A 19,584-nucleotide genomic window follows, 5' to 3' on the forward strand; every position below is an offset into this window, starting at 1 on the left:
TTTTTTTTTTTTTTTTTTTTTTAAATAAATTAAAAGATTTACACTATCGAGTGAGTGTCACGATCCCATTTGTAGAGTGATGATAAGCCCAATGGAAATTTTAATCCTTAAAATTTGAAAATAAAAAATTTTAATATAAAGAAAACCAGTCCTAATACACTTTGGATTCAACTCAGTTCTACCTTTTGTGGTTGAAACGTTAGCAGTAGTATGGCATGGAAGCCCTAGCTCTTGAGAAGCAGGAAAGTTCTTTTACCTTGAGGAGTAGGAATTTTCTTTGTTCTCGTGCGAGGCGAGTTTTTGCACACCTTTTTGTCGGGAAAATAAAGAAAAGTTATGGTAAATAATATTAGTGTCATGTCATGTCATGTGCGTGTGTGCCCGTCAAATGCATTAACCATCACTGCTGTTCACGTAACTTCCAGCGGTGCATGAAACATGAATGGTTTCACCACTGTCTCTCCTCTTATAACATCCCTATTTCTATACCTGATGAGGGTTGGCAACGAGCAAAACACGCTTGAGGATTGCTGACGTTGATTGCGTTACATTTTAATTTCGATTTGGCAAAAATCGAAGCCATAGATGATTTTTTTAGAAAAAAATTCTTTAGTTAAAGAAATTAAACTTTGAGTCCCGAGGAATGAAGTTACGAGATTTATAAATGTATTGATTTGTCCATTAACAAACTAAATAAATAACATTCGTGACATAATAAATTTTTGAAGCTTATTAGCATTTCATTCTACATTGCTATTATTGAACTGCGAAGTGAAGCTTGTTCAAATTATGTTCCTTAGTGAGTTCTTTTTTCCGCTTCCTTTGTCCATATTAAGTAAACTCAAATTTAAAATAAAAAAGGAACTTAATTTCAAACCAAAATTGAACTGTTACGAGTTTATAGATATTAATATTGAAATGTATTTTTAATGAAAAAAAAAGAAGAAGAAGCAAGAATATGCTTTTTGGTCAAAATAATTCTAAGAGAAAACTTATATTTTCAAAATTGTTCCAAATTGAAATATATTTATTTACCATTAGAATTTATACTCACATGGTTATTGATGGTGCTAAGTAGATATTTTTTATTTAAAAGTATGTCGAAGGGAGTTTAACAAAAAGAAAAAGAGATCACATATAATGTGTATATGATGAACTATTATTATAATTAATTAGATCTCCAACTCATGTTACATACATGTTATAATTTTAAAAATTAATTATACAATATAAAAATTTTAGTTAATTAAAAACTACTTTTTATTTTTATATTTAGAAATTTTAAATAAACAACTATTATATGTGATTAAAATTAATTTTATATTTAAAAATTAAAATTATTTTTATATTAAAAATTCATTGATATTTTAAAAATTTTAAATAAATAATTATTATATGTAACGAACCACTTTCTCTATTGAGAAAAGAGTGCTATTCCACACACATAATCTGATAAATTTACGTAAAAATATACTAAAATTTAAAAATCAATTATACATCCTTTATTTGGAGCTGTAATTTAGGAATTTCATGAGCCTCACAAAATTCCTGAATTACGTTATTATAATATATTTAAATCTACTTTATAAAATAGATTCTCCAAAATCACATAAGATTCTTTAGAGTCTCCTTTCGTTCTTCAACACACTTCTGATCCGAACTAATCTACACTACAAAGAGGTGTGAATTGGGGTGAGCTTCATGGGCTCAATAAGGAAAAGGGACAGTGCTCTAACCAAAGACATCTACACACTCAATCACACAAGATCGATAAAACTTATGCAGATTTTATTTAAAACAAAATCCTAATCATGAAAAAAATATACAATAATACTAATTTTACATAACCATAACTTAACGATTCTATACATCAGAAACTTTACTTTCATATATCTCAATAATTTCATCATTAACATATGGTGTGACGTCTCGTCCCTAATTCCAGAGGACAGGATGTCAGCCGTTCATATCACAACAAAGTGACCAAGAAGACATTATTAAATGTAGCGGAACTACATAGAATAAACATCCCTTGAAATGAAATCAGAAGTGAAATCATATTACATGAGACAATTTTAAACTAAAAAAATTAAAACAAAACTTACATCAATATCTACCACCTCAACTCTATCCAAAGTTAAGGAACTCTCCTCACATCTCATCTGGCTGCTACTATTCGTGTTCCCTAACCTGAAAAGAAAACCTGGATTGGGGTGAGTTCTAATCAATTCAATAAGAATAGCAAAATTAGCATGCCACAAATAACGTAAATAACGTATTGAAATTTTCTTTTTAATGCATTCAGTGAAAAACAACATTGAATGCAATACAATTCATTAAGAAAATCATTGTAACAATATGATCAATCAATCAATCCCTATCCTACAATCCTACTCTACAATCAATAATATGCAATCCCCAAAAGTTGAATCTGAATTTCCAACATAAGAGATCAAGAGGATACTTAACCAATATAAAAGTACAACTCATTTTGGTGCAGAAAATTCAAGAAGCCCAACAGTCTAATTTTTCCTTAAAGTCAATTATGGAAGATGACAGTAAAGGACTTAGGCAAGAATTTAGACTATCAAAAGATTATGTATTGAGGTTTGGAAACAGGGTATGTGTGCTGGATAATAATAGCCTGAAGAATGAGATATTAGAAGAACTTCATTACTCTAAATTTGTTATACACCATGGCAACACTAAGATGTATAAGAACTTGAGGACCAAATACTGATGGAGTGGGATGAAGGATATATCAAAGTTTGTTTCTAAATGTTTTACCTGTTAATAAGTGAAGATTAAATGTCAGATGTCAGTAGGACTACTTCAGCCCTTGCTAGTAGCAGAGTGAAAATTGGAACATATTACCATGAATTTCGTGGTGGGTCTACCTAAAACAAGATCTTAGTATGATACCATTTGGGTTATCGTTAATAGATTGACTAAGTCTTCTCATTTTTTGATTATCAGAGTAAATGACCCACTAGACAAGTTGGTTAGGCTCTATATCAAGAAGATTGTGAAATTGTATGAAATTCTAATTATAATCATCTCTGATCGAGATCAACATTTTACTTCAAGGTTTTGGACTAGTTTATAGAATGCCATAGGACCAAGCTATCCGTTTATACAACTTTTTATCCTCAGATGGTTGGTCAATTAGAACGGACCATCCAAACTCAAGAGGATATGCTATGAGCCAGCGTCATTAAGTTGTGAGGTAATTAGGACGATCATTTACCTTTGATTGAGTTCGCATATAACAATAGATATCAGTCCAGAATTTAAATGGCACCCTGTGAGGCTTTGTATGGAAGATCCTACAGATTGCCTATCTGTTGGGAAGAAGTTAGAGAACGAAAACTGGTTAGACTTAAATTAGTGGAAGAAACTACAAAGAATGTGAAATTTATTAGGAAGCATCTTTTGACAACTCAAAGTAGACAGAAAAGTTATAACGACAATCGGAGAAAAAATTTAGAACTCGAAGTAGGCGACCATGCATTTTTTAAAATCTTATCAATTAAAGGCATAATGAGATTTAGAAGAAAAGGAAAATTCAGTTCTAGATTTATCAAACTTTTGAGATATTGGATAGAATGGGAGTTATCGCCTACCATCTAGTATTGCCACCTGAGTTAACCAATATACACAATGTCTTTCATGTGTCAATGCTGAAGAAATATCACCCAGATCCATCGCATGTACTCCAACATGAACCCCATGCACTTCATGACAACCTATCCTATATTGAGCTTCCTGTGCAGATAGTGATTCACAAATAAAAGATATTACAGTCTAAGTTGATCTCCTTAGTAAAGGTACTCTGGTAGTATAATTCGAATAAAGAAGCTACATCGGAGCTAGAAGAGGAAATGAATGCTAAATACCCTCATCTGTTTGTTACCACTAATAAGTCTAATTTGAAGGACCAAATTACTTTTTAAGGGGGTAGGATGTGATAGCTCGAAAATACCTCCAGAATTAATTTCTCGTATTTGATATCTTTAATTTAGCATTTATATATGTTTGGAAATAAATAATAAGGTTAAGAACATAGTTTAGAGTCAACGAAAAAAGGACGGATAAGGATGAAGAAGCTAGAATAAGCATGAAGATGTATGGAAAAAGGTGGGAACCTTTTAAATGAAGTGTTATAATGAAAAATGGTAACTTTTAGATGAAGTGACATAACAAAAAGTGTCAACTTTTAGATAAAGTGATATTTAAAAAGTGGTAACATTTTAGATAAACTGACATGACGAAACGTGACAACTTTTAGATGATGTGGCATAGCGGAATGGTGGCAACTTTTCTCTCGTGGCTTCTTACTCCTATAAATAGGGGATAGAAGAATGAAGGAAAAAATATTGTGTATAAGAGAAAAATAGTGAGAAGCATAGACTTGAAGAAAGAAGGAATCTAAAGTGTGTGATTTTATGAGAGTATTGTGAGGTTTTTCAATAAAAATCTTGAGAAAACTCTGTTGAATTTGTGAGAGCAAAGGAAGAGGAAGAGAAGAGAAAGAAAACTCACAATCAAAAGGAGGTTATAAACTGTTAGAAATGTAAGCATTTTCTTAATTTGAAATTCGATTTCTATTTGATTTTTAGGATTAATTTTTGAGTATTGTGTTGGATATTTTTAAGTCAAAAAAGTTGACCAAAATTATCCCAAAACTCCGGCAAATGTTTTAGAGAAAAATTTCATAAATAAAACTAGAATTCTGTCGGACTTAAGATTATATGCTCTACAAGAAAATTGAAGCAATATAAAGAAAGACTCTGTCCGAGTGGATACATAAAGAGATAGATAAAAAGAAAGATTTCAAATACGATTGCTGAAGATTTAAGGTAAATGAATATTGTGAATTTATTAACCTATTTATAGGGAGAATGAATCACAAAAATGCAGCCAAGTGGCGGAAAGGCAACACAATTCTTTTCTCCTCACTCGGAGCCCACACCACCGCTTCACCGTTTTTAATTTTTCCAACAGCTCCTCCTTCCTTAATTCATGACTCATCTAAATGTTTATCCTCTTAATTCAACCCAACACCTTTCAGTTTTAATGCCCACAACTATATTGTGTATGTATAATTATATTTTATATATATCATGACCCTTAAATCTTAAAAACCGACACCTCATACTCCACTTACTTCTTCATTTTCCCATGGCCGCACTCTCTTAATTTTGGCCCCAATTTCTTGTCCAGTTCATACTCATATATATATATATATACATTCTTAGCTTATATATTATATATATAATATTAATTAGTTAACCTAATAGTAATAATTCATGTGTGTGACATCCCGTTCCCAGCTTCCTGAGAAGAGTCGCCAACCAAACGATGCAAAACAAGTAGTTAAAAAATTTAATTCATTTGCAGCGAACTACATAAAAATATACATCCCTTAATTGGGAATTCCAAATACAATTTCCAGTATAATTAAACAGTTTACTCATATAATTTAAATATAATTTAGAATAATTGCTACCAAATAGATTCAATCTCAAGCTAGGAGACAATATTCACATCCACACTGGCTGCCAACTCTATTAGGATTCTCTAACCTAAAAAGACAATCTAGATTAGGGTAAATTTTAGGCAACTCAATAAGAAATGCAGTACTAGCATGCCACAATAATATTTTAAAATTTTTTTAATACATTTCAATGAAAATTTTTTACAAAATGAAATTTAATCCTTTATGAAAACCATTTTATTCAATAAGTAATAACAGTCAACCAATCTATCACTTCATCAATCAATCCCTGTCCTACAAGCCCTACTCTACAATCGATACCATACAATCTCCAATGTCATACTTATTCCCATATTCCAATCCCCAAAATCCGAAGCAAACACCCATACCATCAATCACACGCAAGTTCTGAACACGCACCCAGTCTGACACTGACACAATGACTCTGACCAGGACTGACTCTGACTCTTCTTTTTTCTTAAGTCTTTTACATCCATTTATATCTTCAATTAAGTTTATGTTGTCAAACCCATGCGCAAGGCCATTCACACATTTCCAAGAATGCAATCTAGAAATTGACCAAAGCCATAGAGCGGGGACGTCAATTAAATAATAATGAATGCAATCATTCAATCTCTCCGGTCGCCATACATGAATCCAATGATTCTATTATCCATCCCGAAAACACTGAACACCGATTCTAATCGAATCCTAAAACAATCAATACAATAAAATTAGGTCCTTCAAGGAAATTAGGCGAGTTGAATTTTACCAGACTGCTCGGTTGAGTACATTTTATTAAACTCCTGACTTGTTTGTCTTTTTAGACACAACTCCTAGCTATCCTGGACCTGATAAATCGTAACTCTACTTTGGTTCCCCCATTTCCCTTCTTTGTTCTTTCCACCCTTATTAGTCTTTCCCTAGATCACAACCTATCCCTTTTTTCATTTTCCATTTCAATTCATGCATTCCAAAACAACTCATTTTAATTCCCTTAACAATAATAACATTTCTGATTTAATCAATCAATAAACTAGATAAATATAGCAAACATGAAATAAATAGAAATAACAAGCATACTTTTTCAATTAAACCTAAATTTTTCTATATGACCTTAATCTATTTATTTTATTTTCATACTATTATATTGTTAATTTTATTTATTTTTATTCCAATTTTTTATTTTGGTTTTCCTAATTTTATCTGTTTATTTACTAAACTACATTATTATTTTCTCTTCTTATTTATTTTTCAAATTTATTGGTTTTTATTTACTTCTTATTTTTAGGATTATTTATCGAATTGTTTACTTAATTAATTATTTATAATTTTCATCATTTTATTCCCAAACCCCCATTTTATTATTTATTTATTTTCTAACTTCCTTTTATAATGATTTTGCCTTCTCCTAATACCTACACAGAGCAATGGGCATCTAGTAATAGAAAATACACAAGAAAATATTAATTTATTTTACTTAAAATCTCATGAACGCGCACACACATCTACGTTCATTCAAAATTACATTGTTTTATATTTTCTTTAAAATAACACCTTTTACATGCATAGAGAAAACTCATTAAAAATGATCAAAGGAGTACTACAATTCTTACCTCAACTGTGGTGCGATATCGTACTAAATTCAAGGATTTAGCCCCAATCACAATCCCCGTCGATGCCACCTAAAAAAATTTACAATAAATTATTACTACATCCAATGACCAAAAATCAATTCTAAGAAACTAATTGATGCGGAACCTGGGATCAACAACGAAATCCAAAACCATGCATATACATTAGCAATCAGAAACTCAAAACTCTAAGTAAACCCTCCCTACTTAACTCATACTCAATAGGGGAATGAAAACCAAGATAATTGAGAAATAAATAAAGAACTAGAATTGAAAAGACGCCACGAGACTTACCTCAATAAATGATCCCAATCTTAACGCAACAAGTCGGTCGAAAACTCACTCACTCACTCACTCTTAGAGGCTTGGAAACTTAAAACAAGAATACCTTAATTTTATTAATAAGCTAAAAATTCTGATTGAATTACAACTCTGAATTGAATGCCTATTTATAGTGTAGGTCATGCAAATAATAAGGAAAAAAATAATATCTTAATTAATGACAGAAATTATATAGGAAAGTAAATCTAGACTAGAATAGAAAACTAGTAAAAATTAAGAAAATTATAATAAAAATAAGATAGATATGATTCCCTATGAGGAAAATTTTTTAAATAGGAAATATCTTAATTAATTGTACCTTATTTAGAGAAAAAAAATCTGCCAAGATATTTTCCTCTTTCTCAAGTATTTTCTTTTTTCGCTAGATTTGGTATTTAAGGAGTTTTCCTCTTTTTTAAGGTAGCTTGCAATTTAGGAGCAATTTTCCCTGTTGGTTGATCTTTAATTGTGAACATTTCCCACATAATTAGGAAATAAAATCCCATGGGAATTTTCTTTTCATGTCTTACAGAATTTTCTCATTTTCTTGCTTATTTCTCTCTTATACTTGGGGTGAATAGTATATACTATTATACCCTTAGGTTAATGGCCTTATTGTCTTCTTTTCTTGGGCTTCTTTAATGGATCTATGCTTGGATAAAAACTTGGAAGGTTTGTTGTAATCTTTTAGCTCTCCCTCTTGTAATGGGCCCACTTGGTATTAAAATATCCTTTCTGTCAACTTGATCCATATCCATGCTCACATCATTAGTGCTTACCGTTAATGGAGATTCGAGTCCTCTGAAGAAACCCTTTTAGTTCACCGTATAGAAGTAGAGCTGGTATTTGTATCTTATGTGGTAGTGGAAGGAGATGCAAGTTGCCGCCTCTGATTTTCCTCCACTATCACACACACACACATACCAACTCGGGACCAAGTCACGCATCTTAATGCGACTAGCTACCTCCAAACACCCACATGTGCAAGAAGCCCATGGATCCCGCAAATCCGGCACCCCTAGTGCCCGCAGCACCAACATGCACCACTAAACCTACCTCCACTCACCTATGTAGCATCACCTCCTCCTGTCGTGCGTAGAGGCCTTTAGCCTCATTCCCCTTTTTCCCCCTCACGCCCAAAATCCTACAGGTCTCGCAGATCGGGCATCTGGTCCTCAGTACCACCTGCAAAGCACCTACCTTGCATACGCACACTACGCCGCCCACCATCCCCTTTATCGCTAAGGGTTTTACACATAAAGAAGACATTGATTATAAAGAAATTTTTTCTCTAGTTTCATCGAAAAACTCTTTCAAAACCATAATGGCTTTAGTGGTACACTTTGATTTTGAGTTGTATCATACGGAAGTTAAGACAAAGTTTCTCAATGGAGATATTGATAAGACAATTTATATGATGCAGCCAGAAAACTTTATATCGGCTATGCGAAGCAAATGATTTAAAAAATAAAGAAATTAAACTATGGACTTAAGCATACTTCTCGTCAATGGCATCATAAATTTCATTATGTTATCATCTCGTTCGGTTTTAAGATGAATATAGTAGATGATTGTGTATACCATAAGTTTAGCAGGAGTAAGTATATTCTTCTAGTTTTATATGTTGATGACATACTACTTGCCAGTAAAAATATTGACTTATTGCACGAAATCAAGAGATTCCTGACAAAGAATTTTAAAATGAAAGATCTTGGGGACACTTCTTATATATTAGCAATCATATATATCGGGATCGCTCTTAGAGTATTCTTGAATTATAACAAAAAAAGCTATATCAAAAAGTTTTTAAAAGATTTAACATGCAAAACTGCAAGCCAGGTGAGACCCCTACGTCTAAAGGAGATAAGTTTACTCTAAGTCAATCCCTGAAGAACGACTTTGAGTCTAAGAAAATGCAAAAAATTCCTTATTCTTCAGCTGTAAGGAGTCTTATGTATTCTCAAGTTTGTACTCGTTTGGGTATTGCGTACACTGTTGGGATGCTAGGGAGATATTTTAGTAATTCATGTATGAATCATTGGAAAGTAGTCAAACACGTCATATGGTATCTACAGAGAACGAAGGAGTACATGCTCATGTACAGGAGATCAAATCAGTTAAAGATCATAGGTTATTTTGATTCTGATTTCACCGGATGTCAAGATAAAAGAAATCCATATAAGACTATATTTACTTATTTGTTGGGGAGCTATTTCTAGAAATAGTGTTAAGCAAACACGCATAGCCTCTTCCACTATACCAGCAGAATTTATAGCACATTATGAGGCGTCCAGTTAGGGAATATGATTGTGAAATTTTATCACTGGGTTGCGGATGATAGATGGAGCTGAAAGACCATTAAAGATATTTTATGACAATAAGCTCGCAGTTATGTATTCTAATAACAGGATCTTATCAAAATCAAAGTATATAAATATCAAGTTCCTAATTGTTAAAGAAAGAGTTCAGAGTAAACAGATATTATTATAGTACATCGGAAAAAATTCCACGGTTACGGATCAACTTACTAAAAGATTGCCACCTAAGGTCTTTCATGAGCACATTGCTCATATGGGTGTAGTATTTTTTGATAATGTATAATTTCAATTGAAGTTTTGTACCATAGTTGCTTTTATAATACAAACATGTCATGAGTTTTATATTATGAATATGGTTTATGTATTTGGTAATTCATTTCAATTATATTGATTTGGTTTATATTTTATCTCTAAATTTACTTAAAGTTGATCTCACTAAAGTTATGGCAGAACCAATTGGAAATAGGCATGCTTAGATAACATAACATGTAATTTTCATGTTGCACATCCATGTTTGATCTATGTTATTTGCTTGTATTGATATATGTAATCATTGATGAGTTTAGTTACGATAGTTGTAGCGAAGACTGCTTTGATCCTATGTTAATATGATTAATGGATGGGATTGTTTAGGGATGTAGTCAGGTATTGATAGTGTAACATCCCATACCCCTACATGGTCACGACCTCCTTATATTCTCATGTAGTATGTTTCTCTAATATAACCATTCAGTATAACACAACATAATTCTTTTCATTTTAAAATATAATCATCCATACACTTGTTACACTTTTAACCATATACATATATCCCATCCTCTTGAAGGGCACAGTCATCATGTTCCATGACAGCAAAAAGGAACGAAAAATAAATATTCAAAATACAAATATACCAAATTTGTTTTTAAGTGTGTGCGGGTAAATGTGAAGGTATTATATCCTGGACTACTCCTCTCAGCACCCTCTATGCCCTCTAGGTAATGGGATCTGTTATCGGTAGTTCCTGAATATGATTCTGCTTCACTGCATCTGTAAATAAAATAGTAATGAATTGGCATGCCCAATAAGTCAAATTTAAAATTCAAACCTACAATTGCCTCGAAAATTTGGTTTCATCCCTATACCCTCTCTTATTCACCTCTCTACACACTTCAAAATTCCACACTGTTCACCCCTATTACTCCCCTAAATTCCCCTATGTTTCATGTCTAAGAATTTACTATTCGCTTTCTTCCCTCTGTAAAGGTGTCTCTGCAAACTTTTGCTGCTTTCCAGATTTTCTATTTTCCCATCCCAGCCCCTTTTTGCATCAGGTAGTACCTCACTCACTACTCTAGAGATTTTCCTTCCTAGTCTATCTTCCTTTTCGAATTCACTCGACTTGCCTCAACTTTCCAGTCTTGCCAGATTTATGTATCCGTCCTTCATTCTCTTCCCATCTTCTCACACTCTGTCTCCCTGTACTTGTAGCACTATTCTCCTCACCATAGATCTTCTTTTCCCCAAGATTCTTTTGTCCCTCTCAATCATAATCTGTAGTTCTGTCTACTGCCTATACCACACTTTCTTGTCCTGAAAGCACTCCCCGCTATCCCTACAACTAGCATATAATCCCCTTCCGATGCACAACCATCTAAGGAAAATTTAACACCATCCGGCCTTAACAGCAACCACATGCATCGCTACCAACTGGACCACATAGTTTAGCATCAAGTAACGTACAAAAAATATCATGCACAGAGTACTCTAACACCAACATAAACTTATCCGGCCCTAACAATGGCCACACACACTAGTCCCAACTGGAGCACACAGTTCAGCATTAAGAAATACACAAAAATTATCATGCACAGGACACTCACTATACATATCAATTTATTATGCAATATCCGACCATATGATGACCACTCACACACCACAGACTGGCCGTTAATGATGTATAACTTAATGAATTTGCTATAAATGGTTATTTAACAAATGTTACCTCAAAGAAGCATGATAACTTTCAGATTTTCCCCTCTAGATTCTGGTTCCTTTTTTTTCCTACTTCCGTCCCAAGAGTCCCTTTCTATCTCTCTACTTGAGAGTCTTCCCCTTAGTAGTTCCTATTTCCTCGTCTCCACTCACAGTTAAGTTCTCTCCTCACCTCGCCTACAGAGGGATATCTCATATTATTTTTATTTCCCACATACTTTTACTATTATTCTTTTTTTTTCTCTTCATTGACCTCTCTTATTCGTTCCCATTAGTTTATTTTTTTCTTTCTTCCCATCTGCTTATCTATTTTCACTCTCTCCTCATCAGCCTACTTTCACTAGTTTAGCCTTACAGCAGTCCCTGTTCAAGTGTCCTAACAGTATCTTTGGCCATCCTAATCTCCATGAATTTAAATCTCCGTGTTCATTTCCTATGCCTAATCCCTATTGATCTCGATAACCATGATTTATCTAGCATTAATTTTCCTGATAATTCCCCATTTTATTTTCTGATATACACCCTGTTCTACACAGTATAAGACCATTTACCAAATATATATATACACGTAGGTCAATTGAGATACACAATCTGGTATTCCATCATAACGCATCATCTAAATACATATACACAACTCCTAATCAAATATATATCTCACCCAATGCAAGAAATTAAAGTACAAATCTCAAATTTGAGGTTTGAATCCCAAATCCATCTTACCTCTTGTTTTTAGCTTATGTTTGCTTGCAATAACGGTCCCCCTTCGAGCCCTCTCTTTCGTGTTGTATACTGATGCAGTTTCCTCTCTCTTAATCCCTCATGAATCGATTTTGTCACCCTCTTTTCAACCGACTTCCTTGTTTCCTCAATTTTCTTCCCCTTCTCTCCCTCTCTTTTTTTGTCTCTCTCATCTTGCTTGATTAACCCTCTCTCCCTTTCCCTCCTTCTCGCCACTCCATTCTCTCTCTTCTATTTTCAATTCATCAGATGTAAGTTTATTTATAATTTAGTGGGATAGTTTTGGATTTAGGGATTAATTTCTTGATTTGAAATTTTCTTTCATTTAAGTCCCTAGGCCCTTTTAAATTTGCAGCAGCCCTCTAAATTATCTAAAAACTCTTATAAAACACTCAAAAATTTAAATGTTAAATTCACAGGATGTTACAATCTTCCTCCCTTTAAAAATTTGGTCCTCTAAATTTGAACCCATCAAGTAATTATAAAAAATGAAGATATTTGTTCTCCATTTTCTCTTCTGATTCCCACATGATTTTTTTTATGAAATAGTGCTGTCATGGCACTTTTTCTAGTGAAATCACTTTAAATTGCGATATCTCTTTCCTAAAGTAAAGGTACATTTATCTAGAATTAACTTCCGACCTTAGTGATTTTAAGACCTAAGGGGATTTGATGGTACTTCACTATTTCTCTCCTAATAATACTTCATCTTCACATAGGACTATTATTTTGGATTATATTGATCCTCAAAACTCATTAGAGCCTATTATCTCCCAACAATAATCTATGCCATTATCATCACTATCAAGCACTGTCTGTGAACATCATATCTTTGTTTGATTCTCATCATGACAAGTCTCTTAGTAATATACTTTGTATTCGCTTCTCACCACAAGATTAAGTTCTTAGTTACATAAGTGACCTCAATGCTATGTTATGTTTATGTCTTTTCCAACGTGCATATGCCCCATAAAAATTGCCTATATTCTGACTTTAAAAAATTAATATGTGAATATCTTAGAAATTATTTTCCATGATCTCTAGTCCACATAATCTTGAATTATTACCAAAACATACATTTATTTTTTCATGATCTCTAAATAGCCATATATGTTTCCATTCTCATATATAACAATCCACTAATAGTAAGGTTTTCTGAATCCTGGATATCACTTTGGAAATTTGAAAGTATTATTTTGGTAGCCAAACTTCTTTTCACTTACCCAAGGGACTTGATGTCTAAGCAATCTACTTTTGGTTGAGTCATAGTGTTCTTCTAAATTCCATCAAGTTTGCAGGGTTTTCCAAAATCTCTTAGCACTTGATTAGCTTTTCTTAGCATCCTTTAAGCAGGAAAGTATGACATCCATAAGTGTTATGACTGAAAATTATTAGGAGTGTTTGATGGAGGAATCACTGAGTAATCTTATCATGATTGACTTTATTTTAGTTGTTTCATTCTTTTCAAGTATGGGTGTTACACCTTTGGTTCTCAAAGGCACAAGATAGTAACCTTAGACATGGCTCTAAGATATCAATTATATGTTATAAATTAGGGCTTGCCTTAATTCCACTGTGCTACTATGATAATATTTACTTTAGAGCTCTATCTAGGTACATTTGTATTTTGTATAACTTGATATTCCACTTAGAATTAATGGAACCATATCCTGGGAAACACATTAAGCTTTTTTTTATTATATTACGGAACATGTCTTCAAAAGGTTATCTTTCTTTAGAAAGTGAAGTTAGTAAGGAACAAAATATTTTAGGAAACATTTCTTACCAGGTACACTCGTTCCTTTGGATGTTCAGTTGTTTGGATTTTTTTTTCCTGTTGAAAAGACTCTCTGTAACAAGGTCAGGATCCGACTAGGAGTTATATCTAGGGCACACTTTATCCTGGTACTTAAGAGCATGATCTGATACTATGGTTTCTTTATCTTGACATGGAATGTTTGTTTCCTACAAAAGGTTGGTAAATGTTTATTATGGGCACTAATAGGGATCTAAACAGAGTTACTCTATTCCTTTCCAAAATGAGTCATTTGACTCCACCACATGCAATGGCAATTCCTTATCTTAGTAACCTCGGCCTTCTTTTCGTGTTTACTTTCTACCCAAAATAATTTACATTACCTTAGTGGTGTTTTCTGTTAGCTTCCAGAATTTAAGTGTTGGTGGATTTTGGAAAGTTGGTGTTTATGTCATCAAAATTTTTCCTTCTAGCTCAATGATTTGGTATGCAAGCAAAATACCCCCTCTAGTTGATTCTTATTATTTTCAAACTCCTTAGGGTCAATTATCTTGCGAACAGCTTAGTTTAGGTCTATTAAGATTTGCAATCCATAAACTAGGAGACCTATGGCTATGGGTCCTAGATAGTTATACAAGGATCTCATTAGGATGTTTCTATTTTCTTCTTCCTTTCTTAAATAGGTGCTGTGTTTTTTTTTTTAAATTGCTACTAGGGTTTGGCCGCTCCCATTGTTACTTCCTGTTCTTGGTGAAATTTACCATCCTATTTGTAATTTATTTTTTTCCTTATTAGGCTAAATCCCTCCTTAGGGATTTGAATTTCCATAGGTGTTTATTGGTGGTTTTTTACCATGCCACACTATCAGGCCTGCTCTCTCTCTCTGTTCACCTTTCTCAGCCATTCCCTTATCCTACATTGCTCCATCTCAAGCAGATCCAAAAGGCCTGCTCTCTCTCATATCCACCTTTCTGTCTCTCCCTTCAGCTGCACTCATTAATTTTTTGGCAGACCCGTCTGGTCTGCATTCCCTTTTCTTTTATTTCTTTTCAAGTTCTCATTATTTTCCCCTCTCCAAATCATACCCATCCCAGTCTTAATCAATTCTATCTTATGGTATTTCCAAATTGTATATGCACAGAGATACCAAATCATCGAAACCCTTTTACCTGGTTCCACCACAGACACACATTCATAACATCATGGTAATTACAGAGTAAACAAAAATCATCCCATGCAGGCATTATTCATGTATTTCACACACATACTCAATTACATATTAATGAGATATTTGCTGAACAAAACTCAACAAAACACCTCTCAACCCATACCATGATCAGTTTTCACGGCCTCTGTAATGGCCATTTACACCTGCACATTGCACCACCGGTATCATAACCATAAAAAAATTTCAGATTAGTTTAAATCAATCTAATAATACACTTAACTCATATTTCCTTATTTACCCAAATTCAACCTCCTAATGTACCACACAATTGGAAAATTCAACAGTTAAGTTGAATTCATCGTTCTCCAGCTGGTTTGAGGTAAAGTCATATCTATCATAATTCCTACATCTGTCATATCTTAATTTAATTAGGCCCTACTCTTGGAACTTCAAATTCCCATAATCTCATTCTCTTATCCCTATCTCTTACATGCACCAATGTTTTAGTTGTCAAATTATCTTCTCATAACATATCTCTTAAAATTTGTATTATCTAGCTTCTTAACCCTCACAAGGTCCTACGCCTCACAGAACAAGGGTTGTCCTAGGAACGTTCGCTCTGATGCCATCTGTAACGTCCTGTACCCCTACATGGTCACGAGCTCCTTACATTCTCATGTAGTATGTTCCTCTAATATAACCATTCAGTATAACACAACATGATCCTTCTCATTTCAAAATATAATCATCCATACACTTGTTACACTTTCAACTACATACATATATCCCATCCTCTTAAAAGGCACAGTCATCATGTTCCACAACAGCAAAAAGGAACGAAAACAAAATATTCAAAATACAAATATACCAAATCTGTTTCTATGTGTGTGTGGGTAAATGTGAAGGTATTATATCCTGGACTACTCCTCTCAGCACCCTCTAAATCCTCTAGGTAATGGGATCCGTTATCGGTAGTTCCTAAATATGATTCTACTTCACTGCATATGTAAATAAAATAGTAATGAGTTTGCATGCCCAGTAAGTCAAATTTAAAATTCAAACCTACAATTTGAAATCTGCAACTGCCTTAAAAATTTGGTTACATCCCTATACTCTTTCTTGTTCACCTCTCTGCACACTTTAAAATTCCACACTGTTCACCTCTATTATTCCCCTAAATTCCCCTCTGTTTCACATCTAAGAATTTATTATTCGCTTTCTTCCCTCTGTAAAGGCATCTCTGTAAACTTTTGCTGTTTTTCAAATTTTTTATTTTCCCATCCTAGCCCCTTTTTCCATCAGGCAGTACCTCACTCACTACTCTAGATATTTTCCTTCTTAGTCTATCTTCCTTTCCAAATTCACTCGACTTGTCTCAACTTTCCAGTCCTACCAGATTTATGTATTCATCCTTCATTCTCTTCCCATCTTCTCACACTCTGTCTCTGCCTCCCAGTTCCTCCAAGTATCTTTTTCTTTATCTCCCTGTACTGGTAGCACTATTCTCCTTACCATAGATCTTCTTTTCCCAAAGATTCTTTCCTCTCTCTCAATCACAATCAGAACTGCCTATACCACACTTTCGGGTCCTGAAAGCACTCCTCGCTATCCCTAAAACTAGCATATAATCCCTTTCTGATACACAACCACCCAAGGACAATTTAACACCATCCGGCCTTAACAGCAACCACATACACTGCTACCAACTGGAGCACACAATTCAGCATCAAGTAACATACAAAAATATCATGCACAGAGTACTCTGACACCAATATAAACTTATTCGGCCCTAACAGTGGCCCCACACACTACTCCCAACTGGAGCACACAGTTCAGCATTAAGAAATACACAAAAACTATCATGCACAGGACACTCACTATACATATCAATTTATTGTGCAATATTCGACCACATGATGACCACTCACACACCACAAACCGGCCGATAATGATATATAACTTAATGAATTTGCTATAAACGATTAATTAGCAAATGTTACCTCAAAGAAGCATGATAACTTTCAGATTTTCCCCTCCAGATTCTGGTTCCTTTCTTTTCTTACTTTCGTCCTAAGAGTCCCTTTATATCTCACTACTCGAGAGTCTTGCCCTTAGTAGTTCCTATTTCCCTGTCTCCACTCACAGTTAAGTTCTCTCCTCACTCCCCTACAGAGGGATATCTCACATTTATTTTTATTTTCCACATACTTCTGCTATTATTTTTTTTTTTTCTCTTCATTGACCTCTCTGATTCGTTCTCATTAGTTTATTTTTTTCTTTCTTCCCATCTGCTTATCTATTTTTACTCTCTCCTCATCAGCCCACGTTTCCTTGTCCAGGTGTCCTAACAATATCTCTGACCATCCTAATCTCCATGAATTTAAATCTCCCTGTTCCTAATCCCTATTGATCTTGATAACCATGATTTATCTAGCATTAATTTTCTTGATAATTCCCCATTTTATTTTCTGAGATAACTCCTGTTGTACACAATATAAGACCATTTACCAAATATATATATACACGTAGGTCAATTGAGATGGACAATTGGTATTCCATAATAACACATCATTTAGATACATATACACAACTCTTGAGCAATCATATATCTCACCCAATGTAAGAAATTAAAGTACAAATCTCAAATTTGAGGTTTGAATCCCAAATTTGTCTTACCTCCTGTTTTTGCCTGGTGTTTGCCTGCAATAGCAGTCCCCATTTGAGCCGTCTCCTTCGTGCTGTATACTGATGCAGTTTCCTCTCTCTTAATTGCTCGTGAATCGATTTATCACCCTCTTTTCACCCGACCTCCATGTTTCCTCAATTTTCTTCCCCTTCTCTCTCTCTTTTTTTGTCCCTCTCATCTTGTGCGATCAACCCTCTCTCCCTTTTCCTCTTTCTCGCCGCTCCATTCTCTCTTCTCTTTTCAATTCAGCAAATGCAAGTTTATTTGTAATTTGATGGGATAGTTTTGGATTTAGGGATTAATTTCTTTATTTTGAAATTTTCTTTCATTTAAGTTCCTAAGCCCTTTTAAATTTGCAGAAGCCCCCTGAATTATCTAAAAAAATTTATAAAACACCCAAAAATTTAAATGTTTAATTTTAAGGGATGTTACAGATAGCAAAATTCTTCGTAATCATAAAGTTGTTAATGCACAATTATAAGGTAACACATATATCTCAAGTGAGAGATTATTGGGTTTTAATCAACCGTATGGGCTTATATGTGAGATTATTATGCATAAAAAGTTATCAATTTAATAAGGCTTGTTTAAAGTGATCTGCTACAATTAAAAGTAGTTTGGGCCTTAATGCACCAAATTAAAGTGTATGGCTCTTTTTATGTGCAGAGAACAAAAGTGTTATTTATGATTTTATGATGGACTAAATAAAAAAATAATAAAAATTAAGGATATAAAAAGAAATTATGGTCCCCAAATTACACGGAAGGGTTTATTTTTTCCTATTATCTTATCAGTAGAAAAAACGATAGTTTGAAAGTTTCATAAGATCACGTGTTGATTTAGAAGATCTACCGCAGAACGTGAAGATTTCTTCCGTTATTGTAATACTTGGCCTCGAAATTTGACCTAGAATTAATTTTAAATTTAAAAAATATATAAAAATCTAAATTTAAAATTAATAAATTTTTATTAAATGTGAAATTATGAAAAAAAATAGGTTGATGGTGAAATTGAAAACAATTTTGGGAAAAATGGGTGAAAATTTGGGTTTAGATGGTATTTTTGAAAGAAAAATTAGAAATTGGAGAATTAAAAAAAATTGTGACATATAGGACAGCCCAGTCAGCAGCCTTGACAAAAAAAGAGCGCGCCGCGTGATAAGGAATGCTGACTCGATGCAATGCAAGAGGCTACGCAGCGATCCGCGTGCCCCATGATCAGACGGTCACGATTAAATGTAATGAACGGTTCAGATTCATTTCCTCTTTAAACGTGATCGTACGGTCGAGATGAAATCGCGATGAACGGTCTATATTCATTTTTTCTTTAAATACGATCGGACAGTTGAGATCAATTGCGATAAACGGTCCAGATTAATGCAAGACAGGTATAAATATCTCGCATCACACCAAATCAAGACCCTAGTCGCCAACCTCCCACCGGAGAAAAAGAACCAGTCACTGGAGAAGGGAGCCACCAGTCGTCCGCTGTC

The 19,584-nt window shown here is 33.7% G+C and overlaps 1 long non-coding RNA gene across 3 annotated transcripts; it reads right to left on the reverse strand.

Annotated features, from left to right (window-relative positions):
- Nucleotides 1-1,445: 1,445 nt before the first annotated feature.
- On the reverse strand, nucleotides 1,446-18,397 carry LOC110822612 (uncharacterized). 3 transcript variants are annotated; one of them, XR_002541279.2, is made up of 4 exons: nucleotides 18,083-18,397; nucleotides 7,114-7,182; nucleotides 2,106-2,203; nucleotides 1,446-1,665 (listed from the first exon to the last, which is right to left on the reverse strand). It is a non-coding gene; the product is annotated as an uncharacterized LOC110822612 (long non-coding RNA). The 3 variants fall into 3 exon arrangements; XR_002541280.2 differs by having other exon boundaries at nucleotides 1,446-1,670; XR_002541278.2 differs by lacking the exon at nucleotides 1,446-1,665 and having other exon boundaries at nucleotides 1,862-2,203; nucleotides 18,083-18,393.
- Between the last annotated feature and the right edge of the window lie 1,187 nt (nucleotides 18,398-19,584).

This window comes from Carica papaya, chromosome 8 (genome assembly GCF_054855325.1).
Source record: "Carica papaya isolate Zhongbai chromosome 8, ASM5485532v1, whole genome shotgun sequence".
NCBI classification, from domain to species: domain Eukaryota; kingdom Viridiplantae; phylum Streptophyta; class Magnoliopsida; order Brassicales; family Caricaceae; genus Carica; species Carica papaya.